This window comes from Rhinatrema bivittatum, chromosome 4 (genome assembly GCF_901001135.1).
Source record: "Rhinatrema bivittatum chromosome 4, aRhiBiv1.1, whole genome shotgun sequence".
NCBI lineage: Eukaryota > Metazoa > Chordata > Amphibia > Gymnophiona > Rhinatrematidae > Rhinatrema > Rhinatrema bivittatum.
This window is the reverse complement of record NC_042618.1, coordinates 431,774,682-431,784,924: the sequence shown is the minus strand read 5'-3', so window position 1 is coordinate 431,784,924 and position 10,243 is coordinate 431,774,682. Positions and strand designations below refer to the sequence as shown.

At 43.5% G+C, this 10,243-nt stretch overlaps 1 protein-coding gene across 4 annotated transcripts in view; it reads left to right on the top strand.

The window, feature by feature from the left end:
• Positions 1-5,767: 5,767 nt before the first annotated feature.
• Positions 5,768-10,243, top strand: part of ITPR1 (inositol 1,4,5-trisphosphate receptor type 1) — a 450,198-nt gene continuing 445,722 nt past the window's right edge. For 3 of the 4 annotated variants that reach the window (XR_003856666.1, XM_029601465.1, XM_029601462.1), the window contains exon 1: positions 6,372-6,476. The gene's annotated coding sequence lies outside the window, so the exon portion shown is untranslated. Of the gene's footprint in view, positions 5,789-6,371; positions 6,477-10,243 lie in introns of those variants that run through there. The other variant, XM_029601463.1, reaches the window with a different exon arrangement.

Here is a 10,243-nt window from a genome sequence, read left to right as displayed (position 1 = left end):
AGACGTCCCCATATTGAGCTATCAGTGATCAATTCATCGGCATCATCAGTAGGGGAGTTATTAAAAGGTATTGTTTACAGTTGCTGTCTTATTACCTAAGTATGATGCAAAAGTTTTGTGATATTCATCACAGGGAGTGTGGGCGGTAACACAGAAGGAGCTGAACTAGGGTTAATGACTTTAACAGAAGAATATAATTCTGCTTGTGAATTGGCAGGCACATTTTCTCACGTGTGGTAGGACTGCCCTATAATACAGGCGATGTGGCAGGAGATGTTTCAGTGGCTGGGAGATATGATTACAGGCTTAGCCGCTCTTACCCCGGGCCAGGCATTACTAGGGTTAAAAATCCCAGGAATTTCGGAGGATCATAATAGGATGGCTCACTCTATTCTGACAGCCACTCGTTGTGAAACAGCAAAATTATGGAAAGCGCCTGGAGTGCCAACAAAAGCAGTCCTACAACAGAAAGTGGACAAAATATATTTATTGTCTAAAATAACAGCCTTTCAGCATAAATGTACTGTAAAATTTGAAAAGACATGGCAAGCCTATTCGACATGGAAATCTACTCAGGACTCATGTTCTCAGTCATTGCCAAATGTTTGAATGAACATTCCGTGATACTTTGACTTTGGACTGGTTACTGGTACCGCTCCGTACACTTCACTTATTTTGCATCTAACTCACCCTATGTTACATGTATCGGAGGTGGGGGGGGGGGGGGTGTTTAAGGACAGAAAAGTCATCAGGGTTCAGGGGCTGTAGAGTGAATCACCTGATCGCTTCCTTTATCGATTTTTATGGGGTATTTCACTGTATTCGATCAGATATACGATACTTTGATATATTCAATTTGTTTTTATCCATACCTGTGCTGTGTGTGATTCACTGTCTATTCTGTTTTGGTTAATAAAAACTTTAAATGGTAAAAAAAAAAAAAGAATATAATTCTTGGTTTGTTTAGTGTAGATGCCTGTTTCTTGTAAATGTGTGTTTTCTTAGCAGAGATGATGGCATCTTGATAGGATGCAAGTTTACAATCAGAGTATTTTGTTTGGCTGGGTGGAGCCTTGTCGCCACTTCCTCTCACCTCACATTTTTTGGTTTGAAGCTGAATTAGCTCCCTTGGTTGAGAAAATTTTCAAAGGAACTAGTTTATCAAGGGTAGATGTTAAGGAGGTATCCTGTAATTCGCCTCAATAATTTTAGAATTACAGGACTTACTCTCTAGTATAGATATAAGGGTGGATGCCAGGGTCTCAGGATCTAAATGCCCTCCTTTAATGACAGTGGAACTATTCTAATGAAAAAATTTGCTCAAAGGATTTGGGAATGAGTGAGGAGGAGGAGGAGGAGATGAGGAAGTGGTCACTCCAAGGGATTTCAGTTAGGGAGACAGTTTAATTTATATGGAAGACGGAAGGATTAATAAATACCATATCTAAGCAGTTGCTTTCCTGCGAGTGGGAGAGGAACTGATTTGCTTCCAGCCACAAGTAGGGTATTGAACAAGGTAAAGGTAGGGGATGAGAGTGAGGTGGTCTGTCAGTGAAGGTTAAAGTCACCTAAAATTATGGTCGTAGTAGGATTTAAATTGAGATTCAGAATCGATTCATGAAGTGGGGAGGAGTTACAGGCAAGCAGCCCTGGGTGGCAGTAGGTCAAACAGATTAAGATTATGAGTTATGTCTGAACTCTCATCTGAACCACAGAAAATTTCAAGTGGGATTTAAAGAAAACGGCTAATCCTCCTTCTCTTCGCCCCTGCCTTGATTTATGGAAGTATAAGAAGTTTGGTGGACAGCAGCTATTAAGTACCAGAATGTCAGTCTTTCAGCCATGTTTCAGCGATACATAAAAAATCATATGTTGCGGAGGCAAGAAGGTCATAGATAATAGCAGACTTTTTTTTTTTTACATAGATTGTGCACTGATAAGAACAAAAATCAGGGCAGTAGATGCAATAGTGTGCATCATGGTGATTAAAGCAATGTTCGTGAGAGTTCTAGCATGTTGAAGGCAGAAATGTTGACGAATACCGCCCACACCATAAAGTCCTTGGGCTGTGATGACCGAATAGAGGAAAGAGCTGGATTAGATGACAGATTGTACTCACAGTTGCCCATCACTGCCATGGTGGTCCTGTTGGCAGATGTGAACGAGGTGTGCCCGAATGGCGTACAAAGGAGCAAGTTCATTTGCCATTTGGATACCCAGGTTCCCAGTCGGACAGGGTTCCCTTGCAATTTCTCACAATCCGCTTACGATATTACTATTTAGAAAACTCTTCGGTCATCTGCAACTTTGATCACCTTATGCAATGTTCCCTTTCCTAGATCATGTACAACTATGTTAAAAAGCAATAAGAACATAAGATTTGCCATACTAGGTCAGACTAGAAGCCCATCATGCCAAGTATCCTGTTTCCAACAGTGGCCAATCCAGGTCACAAGTAGCTGGCAGGATCCCAAAAGTTCCATAGATTCAGTACTGCTAAGGATTTCCCCAAGCCCACCTTCATAATGGTTTATGGACTTTTCTTCCAGGAACTTTGCCAAACCTTTTTTAAATCTGGCTACATTAAGAGTTCTTGCCAATACAGACCCTTGGAGCACGCCTATGTACCTTTCTCCAGTGAGAAGACAGATCATTTGGCTGTACTCTCTGGTTGCTATCTTTTAGTAGAAACATAGAAATGACGGCAGAAGAAGACCAAATGGCCCATCTAGTCTGCCCAGCAAGCTTCACACATATTTTCTCTCATACTTATCTGTTTCTCTTAGCTCTTGGTTCTATTTCCCTTCCATCCCCACCTTTAATGTAGAGAGCAGTGATGGAGCTGCATCCAAGTGAAATATCTAGCTTGATTAGTTTGGGGTAGTAGCCGCCGCAATAAGCAAGCTGCACCCATGCTTATTTGTTTTACCCAGACTATGTTATTAGCCCTTATTGGTTGTTTTTCTTCTCCCCTGCCGTTGAAGCAGGGAGCTATGCTGGATATGCGTGACGTATAAGTCTTCTCCCATGCCGTTGAAGCAGAGAGCCATGCTGGATGTGCATCGAAAGTGAAGTATCAGGCCCATTTGGTTTGGGGTAGTAACCGCCGTAACAAGCCAGCTACTCTCCGCTTTGTGAGTGCGAACCCTCTTTTCTTCTCCCCTGCCGTTGAATCAGAGAACTATGCTGTATATGCATTGAAAGTGAAGTATCAGGCTTATTTGATTTGGGGTAGTAACCGCTGTAACAAGCCAGCTACTCCCCTCTTTGTGAGTGTGAATCCTTTTTTCCACATTTCCTCTTGCTGTTGAAGCTTAGAGCGATGTTGGAGTCAAGCCTGTGTATGTTTATTTAATAAGGGTATTGACTCCAGGCAGTAGCCATCATTCTGGCGAGTCACCCACTCTTCATTGGCAGCCTCTTGACTTTATGGATCCACAGTAGGTTCACAACAGGACATTTCCTGGGGAGTCTTGTGATGGGCTTTGTTACATGCCTTTTGCAAATCCAGATAAATATATGAATAATGGTGAGCTGGTGAATATAGTGTAACGCCTTAAAAAAATGTAGCAGACTGGTAAGGCAAGACTTCCCTTGGGTAAATTCATGTTGGTTGTGTCCCCAGGGACCAAAGGGTGTTAGGCGCCCTGGGCAAAACTCCCCCCCATCCCGTCGCACCCTCCTCACACAAAATTAAAAATTATACGTTTATAATAGATTTTGTATGAACAAAAATATTTAGAGTACAGTTGTGATATTATATCTACATGCAATGCTGTAAAACCCTGCAACAAAGTAAAAAAAAAAACCAAAAAAAAAACCCTCCTGGAATTGGTATTAGATATATTCTAAGGTGTGTTAGGTATTTGCTTGGCCCTCAAAATGCCACAAGTAAAATGATTTACAGTTTCAATATAGTAAATCTCCCTTGCAAAATTGCAATAACTACCTGCACTAAAACACCAACAACCTTATTAATGAAAAAGCAACACTGCAATTATTATAACAGGCCCTAAAATGTCAATTCATCTACTATTAGGAAAACAGAAAGAAACAAGCTGCTATAGAGCCCTACATAAAACCTACACACTGGCAGGCCGATTCCAAAAAACTCTGCGTGAGAGCTGGCACTTCTCCTGGGCAAGCGATTCTTTATTTAAATTAGGGCCCGCACTAATAAGGAGGTGCTGGGGAACTACCACATCCCTAGTGCCTCATTAGCGGAAGCAGTGGCTGTCAGCGGATCTGAGAACCGATGCTTAATTTTACCGGCGTCAGTTGTTGAAACCGCTGACAACCACGGGTTCGGAAAACAGACATCGGCAAAATTGAGCGTTCGTTTTCCAACCTGCGGGCCGGCGGACAACTTTTTTTAAAAAAGTTTTTAAATTTTTTTTATTTTTGGGATCTCCGACTTAATATCGCTATGATAGTAAGTAAGTCAGAGTGTGTACAGAAAAGCAGTTTTTTCTGCTTTTCTGTACACTTTCCTGGTGTTGTCTGTGATTAACGTCTGCCTTTGGGCAGGCGTTAATTTCTGAGAGTAAAATGTGCGGCTGCACATTTTACTTTCAGTATCCCATGGGGATAACTAATAGCTCATCAACATGCATTTGCAAGTGATGAGCGCTATAAGTTTCGGGGGTTTGTGTGTGTGTGTACGTTGGCAGTGTGTTTTCCACGCACTATTACCACTTACAGTATAAGGGGTAATAATAGCACGTGTAAAATGCACGGTCAAATGGGGCTAAACGGTGCGCTCGGCCGAGCTCACCGTTCTGTATTGGCCTGTAGCACAATAAGTCAGCTCGGTCACACATGTAAAATACAGACCCTCATCAAATGCAGAATAAAGTAACCATAACGTAGTAATACAAACATGCTGACAAAAACTGAGCTGTAAACGGCAACAAGCTAAACTATGTATGCAATACAACAATGGAAAAGCAAACCTTACAAATTCCTCACGAAACAAACAAAATCAAGAAATATAAATCATTGCTAGAAGTAAAATCATACAGATTAAAAAAAAAAAAGAATATTTATTTAAAGAGTCTTCCATATCGATATTAGTAGAGACATCATATCGGTTTACAGTGAAACTATAGAGTGGAAAATGACAAAACACCTGACAAAAAGATGATCCAATAGTTTAAAACTTAAAATTTCCAAAAACCAAGAAGAGCTTTCAAAACAGCAGCCACAAACATCACTCCATACTTAAAACAGGTAAAACCCCTGCTGTCCAGTTACCTTGAGACTGTGGTGGATTAGTAGGGTAGAGGACAAGGTCTGTTGCTCAGTCTTTCTCCTCTCTCTCATACCGGTATATACAGACAGACTCAATCACAGAACATTCTCTCATACACATGCTCACACGGATAGACAAGACATGCTCTTACAAACAAACACTCAGACACGTGCTTTCACAGACAGACATGCTCACTTTCTCCCTCCTCCCCATCAGACGCACAAATCCAGCAGCAGCCTGGACTCTTCGTTTTAAGTCAGGTCGTGGGGGCCGATCCCGAACTGTTTCCTGTGCCTGTTAGGCGGGGGCGAAGAAGGCGCGCTGATACTGCTGCTACTCCTGCGCGGGAGCGGATCGGTGCTACCGCTTCCTAGGACAGCCCAGCCTATGCACGATTCTTTTTTTTTGCTTCTGACTGCGAGTACATAGCCTCTCTTTATTCTCACTTGTGCGGGCCCCCCATTTCCTCTTCCGGGCCGTGTGGGTGGGAAGAAGTAGCGAACATGCTTCGCGGCCCCAAAACCGGAGACGCTTAAGGTGATGGCATAGTCAGCCTAGTGCTTCCACCCATCCTGTGTCCTATTAAGCTAGGTCTTTCTATATGTCCTATAATTTTCTTCTTTAGAATAGTTAAAAAAAAAAAAAAAGAAAAAGTAAAATACCCCATATCGGAGTCAATTCTGCAGCAATGAAAATTTGTTTCTTTCCCGACGCTAGCTGTGATAGGTCAATTTAAATCTGTGGGCTAGCGGTTTTTTACTGATAAATATGTTTATCTCTGATTTACTTTTTAACCTTTTATTTCAATTTGAATGAAAAACTTGGCTAAGGACTGCAGCGAACCCTCCAAATGCAGGTAACAGCTGCAGGGCGGAGAGGGTCTGTGCAGACTGTTATTTCTGACACGTGCTTGCGAGCTCAGCTAATCAGAGCTCGGCAAAGCTTTCAGTCCGAGCGCTGCTGCTCGGAGTTTAGTGTCTCTTGGCCCGGGAATGGGTGTAGGTGCTGCTGGGAAGTGTAGTCGCGGGGGCTCGGGTTCTGGCGCGGCCGGGCGGCGGTGGGGCGAGCTGCAAACTCGCTTTCCCGGCGGTCCTAGCGCTATATATCAGCAGTAGCGGCGCAGCGCCCCCCACAGTATCTCTGTCATTGTACTGTGGAGCGGAGCAGCGGGACATGGGGCTCCAGGAGCCGGGACACAGCAGCGGGCTGTGAGCGGTGACACCAGGTAGGGCAGGGCGGGACTGTTGCTCCGCAGAGACTTTTGAATCACTGGTGGGCTGACCGCTTCTAAGAATGGAACCTGGTGTCGGATGCTGCAGAAGCTCCGGGCTCTCTGGGTCACGTTCTCCGTGGTTCTCTTCTACTTTGTATTTCCATGTTTTGGGACACGGTGGACTCTTGCAGATTGATGATCGGTGAGGCGTGGTTAGACAGGTGCCGGGGGGGTCGAGCTGGGCAAGTGAGACTGAGCCGGGGGGGGGGGGGCTGGACTAGGGGGCCGGAGCCTCGTGGGGGGGTGAGCTGGGCAAGTGAATCGGAGCCGGGTGGTTGCCTAGTGCATTCAAGTTCTGAATATTTGGCTGTTGCAGAGCCCGCGTCTGTTCGCCGGTTTCTCTCCGGAGAAGCTCCAGCCCCCCGGGGGGGAGGAAAGAGGGTGCGTGGCCCTGGCCGCTAGCTTTGATGCCGGTTCTGGCCGGAGGAAGGTGAAGGCCGGGGGGTTTGTGCTTTGGTGTCTGACCGGCAGGACCCGGCACTCGCCCATCGCGGCGGCTGCTCCTCCGATCAGCTTCAGTCTTCCTGCTCTGCGCTCGGATGAAATGTTAGGCAGGATAAGGGGGGTGCATTGTAGCCATCCTGCTCCTTAGATATCTTGTGATTGATTCGATTGTTAGCTTGATTTTCTCAGACGGGCAGGTGGGAAAAGTGTCTCTTGTAGCACATCTAGGAATTGTATTTTCTTACTGTGGCACTGGCTTTCTCATTTCTATGAGTAAAATGATGGTTTTTAAGTGATCTAAACAAAATATAAATGCTTTTTAATAATGTATGAAGTGCAGTGTATGCTTCTGTACAAGGTTAGGACTTTAATTTGCTGTCCTGCTCCTCAAGCTCCGGGTGCTGCTGAATTGATACTTTGTTGCCTGTGAGGTTGAGCCGAGCGGATGGAGAAAAGTAGTGGAGTGACCAAGGTATCTGTACTGGCATTGTTGCTTTTTATTATATTCATTAATCATCTGGAAAAGGGAGTGATGAGCGAGTAATCAAATCTGAAGATGCCATAAAATTATTCGAAGTAGATTACGAGTCGATAGGAGAAATTGCAAGAGGACCTTGTGAGACTCTGGGATTGGGCATCTTAACAGCAGATGAAATTTAATGTGAACAAGTTCTAATCCAAACTATAGGTACAGGATGCTGGGTCCTGTATTAAGCATCACTAACCCAGGAAAAGGCTGTTAGAGTCTCTGTAGACAATACTTTGAAATGCTGGGTTCAATGTGTAGCCATAATATGAGGGTTAAATATTTCTCTTTTTTTCCGCTGAGAAGTTACGAGGTTTCAGGCACCTGTGCACAGATCCTTATACCCGTTTGCATGTTAACTTAAGTGGAGAGCTATATTTAAGTAGTTTAAAAAAATACACTCCATAATGAAAAACTAATCTAACTTTTGTGACATGTTGGCATCAGATGGGGGCTAGATATATATCACAAAGACCACAAAGAATGAGACTCCTTCCACAGATCCCCTGAAGCAGGTTGTGCTGAAACCTTAATGTCAGGACCTGATGGGAGCCAGCTTCAATGGTGCTTGAAGTTGGAAGTGAGCTATTTGAGAGCTGTTTATCATTTCCTCTGACTGACAATCTAGGTGTTATCTCTAAACTGTGTTTTCATGGGGGACATAAATGTATTTTACTAAACTAATTTATCCATGAAATATCCATGAAAATACCCATGAGAAATATCCATAAGAAGAAAAGAATATACAATCTTTAAGGACTGATTTGAACTATATTGTATAACATGACAACAAAGTGGATATCTCCTTCAGATTTTAAACCGGGTACTGTTTATAAGCCGCTGTTTAAAAAGATTTTCACTGTGCTGTTCTGGCAGTGGGTGATCTTTATCGATGCCAGCACATCACAAAAGTTAAATTGGTTTTTGTTTGAGACTACTTTTTTTTTTTTGAAGAGTATTTGAGTATACTTCTTCACTAAGGGGACGATGCAATACAGTGTGCTCAGCCGAGCGCACTGTATAACCCGCAGTTGGATGTGGGTTGTATAGGCGCTAACTAATCTTCTTAAGCAGTAAGGGGATTAGCGCCTCTACAATGCGCGTCCAGCGCAGAGTGAAACTAATAGCACTCGTCACGTGCAAATGCATGTGGCTGAGGCTATTAGCTATTCACTCGCAATGCAAAAAAAAAAAGTGTGTGTCTAGGACGCACATTTTAATGATCAGAAAATAACGCCTGCCCGGAGCAGGTGTTAATTGCTGAGCGTTCCTAAAACTAGTTTAGAAAAGCAGAAAAAAATGCTTTCTGTATTAGTTCCTGAACTCTTGGCACATCCATGGGTTAGGAAAACAGATGCTGATAAATTCAGCATCCATTTTCCAAACCTGACTGCGGGCATTTACATGTGACAGTGAAGGGACCAATTGGCAATAAGTGGAGTGAATAAATTCATATTAGGTGCCTGACACTTTAATATTGATTTATACACTCCGGTGCTGGTAGTCAGGTTGGGAGAATGGACGCTGATAAATTCAGCATCCGTTTTCTTAACCGACGGACAGCCACCGAAAGCGGACCTCTCTCGGGTGCACGCCGTCGTCTCTTGTGCCTCCTCGACAGCGCAAGCCCTAATTTAAATATTGCATCGCACTCTCCTGAGGTGCCCGGGGCGCGTTAGGAAAGCGGGCGCTGAACACCCAGCGCCCGCTTTCAGCGCAACATTTTTGCATGGGCCCCTTACTGAGTTAATGTACTGGTTGGTTGTGGTAGGGCAAACATTACTTTGATACTTTCTACCCATTTGTATGTGCCATGCTTTTGCCCATGAATCCTTGCAGTTGCATGCAGTCCAGAGCGAGAGATTTTAGAAATGTCACCTTGTCAAAGGACTAGTACTTTTCATGTTAATCGCAGTAACATTTGTCATTAAAAATAATGTGTTTGCAATAGCATAAATGATTTGGTGTAAAAAGATTAGAGTTCTAGCAGGCTGTGATACTTTTTAGAGGCCCAGCAAAAGATGGACTACATGAGCTTTGAATTAGTCCTTGTGGTCTTCAGACATTTGGATTTGCTAATAGGTCACTTCTTACTGTAGAGTCTCCCTTGGGAGACTGAGAAGTGCATAGAATTTTAAAAATGTTGTGCAGTTATTTTACCCCTTCTGTCACTGTTTTGCAGTGTTTGGAGCTGCTGCCTAATTCAGAGATCTGAAATTTGAAGCTTAGCTACTTTGATTACTTAAGTAGCGAAAAGATGCAGTCCCCATCACGAGAGAGTCCGCATTGGGGCAATGCAGTCTGGGCAATAAATGAGGTTAAGGCTTTACTTCTGGAGAAATGAATGTTGGCGCACAGCCTGTTCAGCTCTGCAGCTAAGAAATAAGGAGACAGCTCCGTCAGTTCATTTAAAGTTCTTTTATTAACAGTAATGTGTGTACATCAGAGACCTTCGAAATTTAGAACATAACAGAGTAATGTGCTTAACCTTCCAAAAATAAACTGTAAACATCACCTGAAGGATATGGTTTCAGCAGCATCAAAAGTTCTCTTGCCCTAATGAAGGGGCCGTCCGGCAGCTACTTCACTGGGTTTCTTTTAACACAGTTTAATAATACATTCCTGGCGTTTGGTGCCAAGTCCCTTTTCTTGGCTGCAGTCTTTGGACCTTTAAGGTGAAATCTTTTCATATTTTCTCCAAACACTGTTCTATTGTCTTTGAGAACAAAGGTTAGATTTTTCGGCATTG